Below are 15,281 nucleotides of genomic sequence, written 5' to 3'. Positions count from 1 at the left end.
GTCACACACACACACACACACACACACACACACACACACACACACACACACACACACACAGTCACACACACACACACAGTCACACACACACACACACACACACACAAAGTGTCACACACACACACACACACACACACACACACAAAGTGTCACACACACACACACACACAGTGTCACACACACACACCTCACTGAACATCGTGACCCGCGCGCACCTCCTCCTCTCCCCGTGTCTCCCGCGCTTTCACCCCGCCCCCCCCCCACCCCCACCCACCGGCGCCGCTACAGTCACACTATTATTACCCCTTCAGCGCCCCCCCTCCCCTCCAGTGTCAGCTGCCGTGCGACACCCCCCCCCCCCTCTATATCTCCCACCTCTCCCTCCCCCCCACACATATACATGCCCCCCCTCCCCGGCGCTCACAACTCACCCCCCTCCCCGGCGGGGGAACAGCCAGTGGCCAGGCAGGCTGCCTCGCGGCACCGAGTGCCCAAGATGGCGGCGGCCTCCCTCGCGGCGGCGGCCGGAAGCCTCCCTGTTTCCCGCGCTTTCAGTCCCCCCCACGCCGCTACAGTCAGCGGGGGAGCGGAGCGCGCGCCCGGTACACAGCGGGGGAGCGGCCACAACACGCTGCCTCCCGCCTCAGATCCACGTGGGAGCGGCCGGACGGGTGAGTGAGCGGCCTTCACCTCCCCTCACCCCCCTTCACCCACCCCTCACCCCCCTTCACCTCCCCTCCCTTCCACCCCCCCCCCTTCACCTCCCCTCCACCCCCCCTTCACCTCCCCTCCACCCCCCCCCCCCTTCACCTCCCCTCCAGTGTCAGTGTCTCCCCGATACCCCCTCCCCCCCCCCCGGCGCCGCTACAGTCAGCGGGGGAGCGGAGCGAGCGCCCGGGACACAGCGGGGGAGCGGCCACAACAAGCTTCACCTCCCCTCCATCCCACCTTCACCTCCCCTCCACCCCCCCACCTCCCCTCCACCCCCCCTTCACCTCCCCGCCACCCCCCCCTTCACCTCCCCTCCACCCCCCCCTTCACCTCCCCTCCACCCACCCTCCACCCCCCCTCCACCCCCCGCCTCACCCCCCCCTTCCCACCGCCTCCCCCCCCTTCCCACCGCCTCCCCCCCTTCCCACCGCCTCCCCCCCCCCTTCCCACCGCCTCCCCCCCCCTTCCCACCACCTCCCTCCCTTCCCACCGCCTCCCCCCCCTTCCCACCGCCTCTCCCCCCCCTTCCCACCGCCTCTCCCCCCCCCCCTTCCCACCGCCTCTCCCCCCCCCTTCCCACCGCCTCCCCCCCCCCTTCCCACCGCCTCCCCCCCCTTCCCACCGCCTAACCCCCCTTCCCACCGCCTCCCCCCCCCCTTCCCACCGCCTCCCCCCCCCCTTCCCACCGCCTCCCCCCCCCTTCCCACCGCCTCCCCCCCCCTTCCCACCGCCTCTCCCCCCCCTTCCCACCGCCTCCCCCCCCCTTCCCACCGCCTCCCCCCCTTCCCACCGCCTCCCCCCCCCTTCCCACCGCCTCCCCCCCCTTCCCATCGCCTCACCCCCCCCCTTCCCACCGCCTAACACAAATGATACTAAGCACCACACGTGTATAACTATGGTGCCCCATCCATCCAGACCCTATAAAAACCCTATGTCAGTGCCTGTATGGGAGTAACAAGTATGACCTCACTAACGTCACGTTAAGCCCCCGCGTTACCCTTAACGGTCATTAGTGGATACGCCATGTTATGATAACGCCTCATTTGCCTATCACCTTATCGCTAACGGCCTTTACAATCGCCGCCGCGCTCGTTGCGGGAGACCACGCGGCGTCACCTCCCGTTATCGGCCTTCACACACCGCTAACGGTAACGCGGCCTTACCGGAGCTCCGTGAAGCTGCGCCTCCGACCAGCAGCGCCGAACGGAGCGTTCTAATGGGTTAACCGCCCAGGCCCCAATTTACAGCGCCAGCACGTTGCAAACTCATAAACCCAAAACCAAACGAGCTTCTTCCTTGTAATGTTTAACGAGAGGCTGAGCAATTACAGACAAACAGCCGTCCAAATGAGAATGTTTGTTGAAACCAACATGTGTATAATTAGAGCCTTAATGAGCCATTGTGTGCTGTTTTAAAAAAAAAAAAATATTTAAACATGCAATTAAATTTATAATAGCTTAGAAGATGCGGAAAAGCGTGAATGAGAAAATGCAATTTGTACCCGTAATAACCTCTTCCCTGCCAGAACGATAGGGACGGGCTGTTTGTAAAGGGGAATTATACCGGATTTTATTCATTTATGAGCACCAGCAAGTTTGTGTTGTGGACAATCTGATATACTCGTATATCAGAAAGAAATATAGATGTGTATTCTGTTATGATAGGGCCTCGTTCCTTTACGCGTCATTATCAATGGCGGCCGTTAGAATTAACAACATGCGAGCAACGTAGCATTCAGTTAATGTTACGTTTCTGACTTTAGGAAATACGCCGTTAGCGTTAACGAGTGTCAAATGCACTAACGGAGCCTTGGAGGTGTAGGCCTCGCTTGGGTATCGTCATGGCAACAGCATCGGCAAATTTAGGGTTGTCAGGTGTCCAGTATTCAACCGGACTGTCCTGTATTAGGACCCTCTGTCCAGTAAAAAATGAGAGGTAATACTGGACATGTATGTATTTATTTATTTATAAAATGTTTTACCAGGAAGTAATACATTGAGAGTTACCTCTCGTTTTCACGTCTGTCCTGGGCATAGAGTTAAAATGACAAATACAGTTACATAAATGAACAGGGTATACATTATATTCAGTACAAGACATTGCATGCACAGTTAGTGATAATATATATTATAGGCGTATGTAACAGTTACAGACCAGATTAAAATGTGAGACAGCCTTAGATTTGAAAGAACTTAAACTGGTGGTGGATGTGAGTGTCTCCGATAGGTTGTTCCAGTTTTGGGGTGCACGGTAAGAGAAGGAGCAGCGGACAAATTCTTTGTTGAGCCTTGGGACCATGAACAGTCTTTTGGAGTCAGATCTCAGGTGATAGGTGCTGCATGTGGTAGGGGTGAGGAGCTTGTTCAGATAGATGGGTAGCTTGCCCAGAAAGTATTTGAAGGCAAGACAGGAAAAGTGAACTTTGCTCATAGACTCAAGTGATAACCAATATATCAAGACCAAGTATATACCGGTATTACCTCTCTTGGCGTGTATGTGTATACCAGTATTATCTCTTTGGGCGTGTATGTGTATACTGGTATTATCTCTCTGGGCGTGTATATGTATACCGGTATTACCTCTCTGGACGTGTATGTGTATACCGGTATTACCTCTCTGGGCGTGTATGTGTATACTGGTATTATCTCTCTGGGCGTGTATATGTATACCGGTATTACCTCTCTGGACGTGTATGTGTATACCGGTATTACCTCTCTGGGCATGTATGTGTATACCGGTATTACCTCTCTGGGCGTGTATGTGTATACCGGTATTACCTCTCTGGGGGTGTATGTGTATACCGGTATTACCTCTCTGGGGGTGTATGTGTATACCAGTATTACCTCTCTGGGCGTGTATGTGTATACCGGTATTACCTCTCTGGGCGTGTATGTGTATACCGGTATTACCTCTCTGGGCGTGTATGTCTATATACCGGTATTACCTCTCTGGGCGTGTATGTGTATACCGGTATTACCTCTCTGGGCGTGTATGTGTATACCGGTATTACCTCTCTGGGCGTGTATGTGTATACCGGTATTACCTCTCTGGGCGTGTATGTGTATACCGGTATTACCTCTCTGGGTGTGTATGTGGATACCGGTATTACCTCTCTGGGCGTGTATGTGTATACCGGTATTACCTCTCTGGGCGTGTATGTGTATACCGGTATTACCTCTCTGGGCGTGTATGTCTATATACCGGTATTACCTCTCTGGGCGTGTATGTGTATACCGGTATTACCTCTCTGGGCATGTATGTGTATACCGGTATTACCTCTCTGGGCGTATATGTATATACCGGTATTACCTCTCTGGGCGTGTATGTGTATACCGGTATTACCTCTCTGGGCGTGTATGTGTATACCGGTATTACCTCTCTGGGCGTGTATGTGTATACCGGTATTACCTCTCTGGGTGTGTATGTGTATACCGGTATTACCTCTCTGGGCGTGTATGTGTATACCGGTATTACCTCTCTGGGCATGTATGTGTATACCGGTATTACCTCTCTGGGCGTATATGTATATACCGGTATTACCTCTCTGGGCGTGTATGTGTATACCGGTATTACCTCTCTGGGCGTGTATGTGTATACCGGTATTACCTCTCTGGGCGTGTATGTGTATACCGGTATTACCTCTCTGGGTGTGTATGTGGATACCGGTATTACCTCTCTGGGCGTGTATGTGTATACCGGTATTACCTCTCTGGGCGTGTATGTGTATACCGGTATTACCTCTCTGGGCGTGTATGTCTATATACCGGTATTACCTCTCTGGGCGTGTATGTGTATACCGGTATTACCTCTCTGGGCGTGTATGTGTATACCGGTATTACCTCTCTGGGCGTGTATGTGTATACCGGTATTACCTCTCTGGGCGTGTATGTGTATACCGGTATTACCTCTCTGGGCGTGTGTGTGTATACCGGTATTACCTCTCTGGGCGGGTATGTGTATACCGGTATTACCTCTCTGGGCGTGTATGTGTATACCGGTATTACCTCTCTGGACGTGTATGTGTATACCGGTATTACCACTCTGGGTGTGTATGTGTATACCGGTATTACCTCTCTGGGCGTGTATGTGTATACCGGTATTACCTCTCTGGGCGTGTGTGTGTATACCGGTATTACCTCTCTGGGCGTGTGTGTGTATACCGGTATTAACTCTCTGGGCGTGTGTGTGTATACCGGTATTACCTCTCTGGGCGTGTGTGTGTATACCGGTATTACCTCTCAGGACGTGTATGTGTATACCGGTATTACCTCTCTGGGCGTGTATGTGTATACCGGTATTACCTCTCTGGGCGTGTATGTGTATACCGGTATTACCTCTCTGGGCGTGTATGTGTATACCGGTATTACCTCTCTGGGCGTGTATGTGTATACCGGTATTACCTCTCTGGGCGTGTATGTGTATACCGGTATTACCTCTCTGGGCGTGTATGTGTATACCGGTATTACCTCTCTGGGCGTGTATGTGTATACCGGTTTTACCTCTCTGGGCGTGTGTGTGTATACCGGTATTACCTCTCTGGGCGTGTGTGTGTATACCGGTATTACCTCTCTGGGCGTGTGTGTGTATACCGGTATTACCTCTCTGGGCGTGTGTGTGTATACCGGTATTACCTCTCTGGGCGTGTGTGTGTATACCGGTATTACCTCTCTGGGCGTGTATGTGTATACCGGTATTACCTCTCTGGGCGTGTATGTGTATACCGGTATTACCTCTCTGGGCGTGTATGTGTATACCGGTATTACCTCTCTGGGCGTGTATGTGTATACCGGTATTACCTGTCAGGGCGTGTATGTGTATACCGTATTACCTCTCTGGGCGTGTGTGTGTGTATACCGGTATTACCTCTCTGGGCGTGTGTGTGTATACCTGTATTACCGCTCTGGGCGTGTGTGTGTAAACCGGTATTACCTCTCTGGGCGTGTATGTGTATACCGGTATTACCTCTCTGGGCGTGTATGTGTATACCGGTATTACCTCTCTGGGCGTGTATGTGTATACCGGTATTACCTCTCTGGGCGTGTATGTGTATACCGGTATTACCTCTCTGGACGTGTATGTGTATACCGGTATTACCTCTCTGGGCGTGTATGTGTATACCGGTATTACCTCTCTGGGCGTGTATGTGTATACCGGTATTACCTCTCTGGGCGTGTATGTGTATACCGGTATTACCTCTCGGGGCGTGTATGTGTATACCGGTATTACCTCTCTGGGCGTGTATGTGTATACCGGTATTACCTCTCTGGGCGTGTATGTGTATACCGGTATTACCTCTCTGGACGTGTATGTGTATACCGGTATTACCTCTCTGGGCGTGTATGTGTATACCGGTATTACCTCTCTGGACGTGTATGTGTATACCGGTATTACCTCTCTGGGCGTGTATGTGTATACCGGTATTACCTCTCTGGGCGTGTATGTGTATACCGGTATTACCTCCCTGGACGTGTATGTGTATACCGGTATTACCTCTCTGGGCGTGTATGTGTATACCGGTATTACCTCTCTGGGCGTGTATGTGTATACCGGTATTACCTCTCTGGACGTGTATGTGTATACCGGTATTACCTCTCTGGGCGTGTATGTGTATACCGGTATTACCTCTCTGGACGTGTATGTGTATACCGGTATTACCTCTCTGGGCGTGTATGTGTATACCGGTATTACCTCTCTGGGTGTGTATGTGTATACCGGTATTACCTCTCTGGGCGTGTATGTGCATACCGGTATTACCTCTCTGGGTGTGTATGTGTATACCGGTATTACCTCTCTGGGCGTGTATGTGTATACCGGTATTACCTCTCTGGGCGTGTATGTGTATACCGGTATTACCTCTCTGGGCGTGTATGTGTATACCGGTATTACCTCTCTGGGCGTGTGTGTGTATACCGGTATTACCTCTCTGGGCGGGTATGTGTATACCGGTATTACCTCTCTGGGCGGGTATGTGTATACCGGTATTACCTCTCTGGGCGTGTATGTGTATACCGGTATTACGTCTCTGGGTGTGTATGTGTATACCGGTATTACCTCTCTGGGCGTGTATGTGTATACCGGTATTACCTCTCTGGGCGTGTATGTGTATACCGGTATTACCTCTCTGGGCGTGTATGTGTATACCGGTATTACCTCTCTGGGCGTGTGTGTATACCGGTATTACCTCTCTGGGCGTGTGTGTATACCGGTATTACCTCTCTGGGTGTGTATGTGTATACCGGTATTACCTCTCTGGGCGTGTATGTGTATACCGGTATTACCTCTCTGGGCGTGTATGTGTATACCGGTATTACCTCTCTGGGCGTGTATGTGTATACCGGTATTACCTCTCTGGGTGTGTATGTGTATACCGGTATTACCTCTCTGGGCGTGTATGTGTATACCGGTATTACCTCTCTGGGCGTGTATGTGTATACCGGTATTACCTCTCTGGGCGTGTATGTGTATACCGGTATTACCTCTCTGGGCGTGTATGTGTATACCGGTATTACCTCTCTGGACGTGTATGTGTATACCGGTATTACCTCTCTGGGAGTGTATGTGTATACCGGTATTACCTCTCTGGGTGTGTATGTGTATACCGGTATTACCTCTCTGGGCGTGTATGTGTATACCGGTATTACCTCTCTGGACGTGTATGTGTATACCGGTATTACCTCTCTGGGCGTGTATGTGTATACCGGTATTACCTCTCTGGGCGTGTATGTGTATACCGGTATTACCTCTCTGGGTGTGTATGTGTATACCGGTATTACCTCTCTGGGTGTGTATGTGTATATCGGTATTACCTCTCTGGGCGTGTATGTGTATACCGGTATTACCTCTCTGGGTGTGTATGTGTATACCGGTATTACCTCTCTGGGCGTGTATGGGTATACCGGTATTACCTCTCTGGGCGTGTGTATACCGGTATTACCTCTCTGGGCGTGTATGTGTATACCGGTATTACCTCTCTGGGCGTGCATGTGTATACCGGTATTACCTCTCTGGGCGTGTATGTGTATACCGGTATTACCTCTCTGGGCGTGCATGTGTATACCGGTATTACCTCTCTGGGCGTGTATGTGTATACCGGTATTACCTCTCTGGGCGTGCATGTGTATACCGGTATTACCTCTCTGGGCGTGTATGTGTATACCGGTATTACCTCTCTGGGCGTGTATGTGTATACCGGTATTACCTCTCTGGGCGTGTATGTGTATACCGGTATTACCTCTCAGGACATGTGACCTGACCGGCTTGGGGGCCGCAGGATTCCTTTTAGTGGGGAGAGAGCAGGGCTGTTGCTAGGGGGCTGGGCAACTTCCTCCATCCTTATTGGTTGCTGCTGGGTAATTCAGCCAATCAGGAGGAGGTGTCAGGAGCCTGGGGGTGGGACCAAGGAGAGGAGGAAACAGCATGGAGCGGAGAGAGGTGAGAGAGTGTGTGTGTGTGTGTGTCTCGAGCGCGTCGCACCTTTCATCATTGTGTCCAGTATTTTTGGAGAAACCACTTGGCAATCCTATCGGCAACCACAGTAGGCCACACACACACGTGTATATATATGTACACACACATCTGTCTCTCTCGATCCTAAATCATCCTAATTATAAGATTCTGTATTCTTATCATTTCGAATAAAGATTTTACAATTCTAATTAAAGAAGTGCTTCCTCCTTTTTTTTTTTACCTGGATGGGAAACGTGAAAATGCAAAGCCAGCAGTACAACCAGCCTCACACTGATGAGACCCATTAAGGTTGAAACATGTCTGTGAATGGTTTCTCTGGCTTTGCATCTGATTCCCATGCTGTGCTTAAAAGCTGTGTTAACAGCGAGCATTAGCTTGTAAGGGTTCCATGTAAAAATGGATTTCAGGCAAAAGGTGACACGGTGTGCTCATTTTCATGTCATTTCCCAGAATCCCTTGCTGCAGTGGAAGCACTGTATGCTGGGGATAATGGTGAAAGGTAGGGTTGCAGACCTGCCTAAGAAATGTGAATGTGCTCACAAGTGATCATTTTATTTGTTATATGCAATACGGTGGAGGTTTCTTGTTGCCTTTTTCACCCACCATAACTATATATATACTAGCTGAGAGACCCGGCGTTGCCCGGGATGTAATGTTCCCGCTCCTCTCTCTCTCCTCTCTCTGTTTGTCCCCCATTCACATCAATCCAGTCCCCCCTCCCTCCTTTACAGCTCTGTTTGTCCCCCTTTACAGCTTCATGCAGTGTGTGTGCGTCAGTCATTGTGTGTGCGTCAGTCAGTCACTGTGTGTGCGCGCGCGCGCGCGTCAGTGAGTGTGACGCAGAAACACAAACACACACAGACTGACGCACACACACAGTCAGTGTGTGCGTGTGTGCCTCAGTCAGTGTGTGCATGCGTGTGCGCCTCAGTCAGTGTGTGTGTGCGGCAGTCAGTGTTTGTGTGCGTGTCAGTCAGTGTGTGCGTGCGTGCGTGCGTGCGTGCGTGCGGCAGTCAGTCAGTGTGTGAAGGGCAGGGGTAGGGGGGGGTGAAGGGCAGGGGTAGGGGGCGGGGGTGAAGGGTGGGGGCGTGGGTGAAGGGCAGGGGTGGGGGGGCGTGAAGGGCAGGGGTGAAGGGCAGGGGTGGGGGGGGGGTGAAGGGCAGGGGTGAAGGGCAGGGGGGGAGGTGAAGGGCAGGGGTGAAGGGCAGGGGTGGGGGGGGGTGAAAGGCAGGAGTGGGGGGGTGAAGGGCAGGGGTAAGGGGGGTGAAAGGCAGGGGTAGGGAGGGGTGAAGGGCAGGGGTAGGGGTGGGTGGTGAAGGGCAGGGGTGGGGGGTGAAGGGCAGGGGTAGGGGGTGAAGGGTAGGGGTGGGGGTTGAAGGGCAGGGGTAGGGGTGGGGGGTGAAGGGCAGGGGTAGGGGTGGTGAAGGGTAGGGGGGGTGAAGGGCAGGGTTAGGGGGGGGTGAAGGGCAGGGGTAGGGGGTGAAGGGCAGGGGGTGAGGGGCAGGGGCTGAAGGGCAGGGGCTGAAGGGCAGGGGCAGGGGTGAAGGGCAGGGGTAAAGGGCAGGGGGGGTTAAAGGGCAGGGGGGGTGAAGGGCAGGGGGGATGAAGGGCAGGGGGGGTGAAGGGCAGGGGTAGGGGGGTGAAGGGCAGGGGTAGGGGGGTGAAGGGTAGGGGGGTGAAGGGCAGGGGGGGGTGAAGGGCAAGGGTAGGGGGGGTGGGGAAGGGCAGGGGTAGGGGTGAAAGTGAGGCACAAATTGTTGGCAGGAGTAAAATGTCCACACACACACACATCCGAGGAGGCTGCTTGGCCCCCCCAGCAGCCGGGGAGTTAAGGGAGCGCCGGGGAGTTAAGGGAGCGCCAGGGAGTTAAGGGAGCGCCGGGGAGTTAAGGGAGCGCCGGGGAGTTAAGGTAGCGCCGGGGAGGTAAGGGAGCGTTGGCGGCTGGGGTAGGAGGGCCGTGCCGCGCTTACCCTCCGTGTTTCCGGGAGCCGGTTGAGAGCGAGGGGGGAGGAACCTGCAGTTGGCGGCAGGGGCAGGAGGGCCGCGCTTCCCCTCCGTCCGGGAGCCGGTGCAGGGCGGCGCACGTGATGGGGGTGTGGGGGGGAGTGTGTGTGTGTGTGTGTCTCCGTCTCTCCTTTGGCCCGTCACTCCGCCTCAGGCCAATGAGAGGTGTGCGGGGGCGGGCAGGCCAAGGGAGCAATCTCATTGGCCTGGCCCAAGATCCAATGGGATTGCCGCTAGGGACACAGGGTGGGACACAGGGAGACACATACAGACATAGACACATAAGACGCTTTCACAAATATATAGTAGATATATATACACACACACACAAATACATATGTGTATTAATTTCAAGAGAGAGAGAGACTGTGTATTAATATGTGAGAGTGACTGTACTAACATGAGAGAGAGACGCTATGTATTAATATGAGAGATACTGTGTATTAATATGAGACAGATATTCTGTGTATTAATATTAGAGATATACAGTGTGAGATAGATACTGTGTGTATTAATATGAGACAGATATTCTGTGTATTAATATGAGAGAGATACTGTGTGTATTAATATGAGAGAGGCTGTGTATTAATATGAGACAGATACTGTGTGTATTAATATTAGACAGATACTGTGTGTATTAATATGAGACAGATATTGTGTGTATTAATATGAGAGAGATTATGTGTGTATTAATATGAGACAGACACTGTGTGTATTAATATGAGATAGATACTGTGTGTATTAATATGAGAGAGATACTGTGTGTATTAATATGAGATAGATACTGTGTGTATTAATTTGAGACAGATACTATGTGTATTAATATGAGAGAGATACTGTGTGTATTAATATTAGAGAGATACGGTGTGTATTAATATGAGACAGATACTGTGTGTATTAATATGAGACAGATACTGTGTGTATTAATATGAGAGAGATACTGTGTATATTAATATGAGAGAGATACTGTGTGTATTAATATGAGACATATACTGTGTGTATTAATATGAGACAGATACTGGGTGTGTTAATATTAGAGCGATACTGTGTGTATTAATATTAGAGAGATACTGTGTGAATTAATATGAGATAGATACTGTGTGTATTAATATGAGACAGATACTGTGTGTATTAATATGAGATAGATACTGTGTGTATTAATATGTGACAGATACTGTGTGTAATAATATGAGAGATACTGTGTGTATTAATATTAGAGAGATACTGTGTGTATTAATATTAGAGAGATACTGTGTGTATTAATATGAGACAGATACTGGGTGTATTAATATTAGAGCGATACTGTGTGTATTAATATGAGAGAGATACTGTGTGTATTAATATGAGACAGATATTCTGTGTATTAATATGAGAGAGATACTGTGTGTATTAATATGAGAGAGGCTGTGTATTAATATGAGACAGATACTGTGTGTATTAATATTAGACAGATACTGTGTGTATTAATATGAGACAGATATTGTGTGTATTAATATGAGAGAGATTATGTGTGTATTAATATGAGACAGACACTGTGTGTATTAATATGAGATAGATACTGTGTGTATTAATATGAGAGAGATACTGTGTGTATTAATATGAGATAGATACTGTGTGTATTAATTTGAGACAGATACTATGTGTATTAATATGAGAGAGATACTGTGTGTATTAATATTAGAGAGATACGGTGTGTATTAATATGAGACAGATACTGTGTGTATTAATATGAGACAGATACTGTGTGTATTAATATGAGAGAGATACTGTGTATATTAATATGAGAGAGATACTGTGTGTATTAATATGAGACATATACTGTGTGTATTAATATGAGACAGATACTGGGTGTATTAATATTAGAGCGATACTGTGTGTATTAATATTAGAGAGATACTGTGTGTATTAATATGAGATAGATACTGTGTGTATTAATATGAGACAGATACTGTGTGTATTAATATGAGATAGATACTGTGTGTATTAATATGTGACAGATACTGTGTGTAATAATATGAGAGATACTGTGTGTATTAATATTAGAGAGATACTGTGTGTATTAATATTAGAGAGATACTGTGTGTATTAATTTGAGATAGATACTGTGTGTATTAATATGAGACAGATACTGTGTGTAATAATATGAGACAGATACTGTCTGTATTAATATGTGACCGATACTGTGTGTATTAATATGAGAGATACTGTGTGTATTAATATTAGAGAGATACTGTGTGTATTAATATTAGAGAGATACTGTGTGTATTAATATTAGAGAGATACTGTGTGTATTAATATGAGACAGATACTGTGTGTATTAATGAGACAGATACTGTGTGTATTAATATGAGAGATACTGTGTGTATTAATATAAGAGAGCTACTGTGTGTATTAATATGAGACGGATATTGTGTGTATTAATATGAGAGATACCGTGTGTATTAATATGAGACAGATACTGTGTGTATTAATATTAGAGAGATACTGTATGTATTAATATGAGAGAGATACTGTGTGTATTAATATGAGAAAGATACTGTGTGTATTAATATGAGACAGATACTGTGTGTATTAATATGAGACAGATACTGTGTGTATTAATATGAGAGAGATACTGTGTATATTAATATGAGAGAGATACTGCGTGTGTTAATATGAGACAGATACTGTGTGTATTAATATGAGAGAGATACTGTGTATATTAATATGAGAGAGATACTGTGTGTGTTAATATGAGACATATACTGTGTGTATTAATATGAGAGAGATACTGTGTATATTAATATGAGAGAGATACTGTGTGTATTAATATGAGAGAGATACTGTGTGTATTAATATGGGACAGATACTGTGTGTATTAATATGAGACAGATACTGTGTGTATTAATATGAGACAGATACTGTGTGTATTAATATGAGACAGATACTGTGTGTATTAATATGAGAGAGATACTGTGTGTATTAATATGAGACAGATACTGTGTGTATTAATATGAGAGAGATACTGTGTGTATTAATATGAGACAGATACTGTGTGTATTAATATGAGACAGATACTGTGTGTATTAATATGAGACAGATACTGTGTGTATTAATATGAGACAGATACTGTGTATTAATATGTGACAGATACTGTGTGTATTAATATGAGACAGATACTGTGTGTATTAATATGAGAGAGATACTGCGTGTATTAATATGAGACAGATACTGTGTGTATTAATATGAGAGAGATACTGTGTATATTAATATGAGAGAGATACTGTGTGTATTAATATGAGAGAGATACTGCGTGTATTAATATGAGACAGATACTGTGTGTATTAATATGAGACAGATACTGTGTGTATTAATATGAGACAGATACTGTGTGTATTAATATGAGACAGATACTGTGTGTATTAATATGAGAGAGATACTGTGTGTATTAATATGAGACAGATACTGTGTGTATTAATATGAGACAGATACTGTGTGTATTAATATGAGATAGATACTGTGTGTATTAATATGAGACAGATACTGTGTATTAATATGTGACAGATACTGTGTGTATTAATATGAGACAGATACTGTGTGTATTAATATGAGACAGATACTGTGTGTATTAATATGAGACAGATACTGTGTGTATTAATATGAGACAGATACTGTGTGTATTAATATGAGACAGATACTGGGTGTATTAATATGAGACAGATACTGGGTGTATTAATATGAGACAGATACTGGGTGTATTAATATGAGACAGATACTGTGTGTATTAATATGAGACAGATACTGTGTGTATTAATATGAGACAGATACTGTGTGTATTAATATGAGACAGATACTGTGTATTAATATGAGACAGATACTGTGTGTATTAATATGAGACAGATACTGTGTGTATTAATATGAGACAGATACTGTGTGTATTAATATGAGACAGATACTGTGTGTATTAATATGAGACAGATACTGTGGGTATTAATATGAGACAGATACAGTGTGTATTAATATGAGACAGATACTGGGTGTATTAATATGAGACAGATACTGTGTGTATTAATATGAGACAGATACTGTGTGTATTAATATGAGACAGATACTGTGTATTAATATGTGACAGATACTGCGTGTATTAATATGAGACAGATACTGCGTGTATTAATATGAGACAGATACTGTGTGTATTAATATGAGACAGATACTGTGTGTATTAATATGAGACAGATACTGTGTGTATTAATATGAGACAGATACTGTGTGTATTAATATGAGACAGATACTGGGTGTATTAATATGAGACAGATACTGTGTGTATTAATATGAGACAGATACTGTGTGTATTAATATGAGACAGATACTGTGTGTATTAATATGAGACAGATACTGTGTGTATTAATATGAGACAGATACTGTGTGTATTAATATGAGACAGATACTGTGTATTAATATGTGACAGATACTGCGTGTATTAATATGAGACAGATACTGCGTGTATTAATATGAGACAGATACTGTGTGTATTAATATGAGACAGATACTATGTGTATTAATATGAGAGAGATACTGTGTGTATTAATATGAGAGAGGCTGTGTATTAATATGAGACAGATACTGTGTGTATTAATATGAGACAGATACTGTGGGTATTAATATGAGACAGATACAGTGTATTAATATGTGACAGATACTGCGTGTATTAATATGAGACAGATACTGTGTGTATTAACAGGAGACAGATACTGGGTGTATTAATATGAGACAGATACTGTGGGTATTAATATGAGACAGATACTGTGTGTATTAATATGAGACAGATACTGGGTGTATTAATATGAGACAGATACTGTGGGTATTAATATGAGACAGATACTGTGTGTATTAATATGAGACAGATACTGGGTGTATTAATATGAGACAGATACTGTGTGTATTAATATGAGACAGATACTGTGGGTATTAATATGAGACAGATACTGTGTGTATTAATATGAGACAGATACTGTGTGTATTAATATGAGAGAGATACTGTGTGTATTAATATGAGAGAGATACTGTGTGTATTAATATGAGACAGATACTGTGTGTATTAATATGAGACAGATACTGGG

General features: G+C 46.3%; 1 long non-coding RNA gene across 1 annotated transcript in view; it reads right to left on the bottom strand.

Annotated features, from left to right (window-relative positions):
- The window catches only part of LOC142466979 (uncharacterized), a 65,632-nt gene extending 65,068 nt beyond the window's left edge, over positions 1-564 (bottom strand). The window contains exon 1 of the long non-coding RNA XR_012788290.1: positions 432-564. This is a non-coding gene — a long non-coding RNA (uncharacterized LOC142466979). The remainder of the gene's footprint in view (positions 1-431) is intronic.
- Positions 565-15,281: the final 14,717 nt, after the last annotated feature.

Source organism: Ascaphus truei, chromosome 15 (genome assembly GCF_040206685.1).
Source record: "Ascaphus truei isolate aAscTru1 chromosome 15, aAscTru1.hap1, whole genome shotgun sequence".
NCBI lineage: Eukaryota > Metazoa > Chordata > Amphibia > Anura > Ascaphidae > Ascaphus > Ascaphus truei.
Note: the sequence above shows the minus strand (reverse complement) of the source record. Positions and strands in the feature narration are given on the sequence as shown.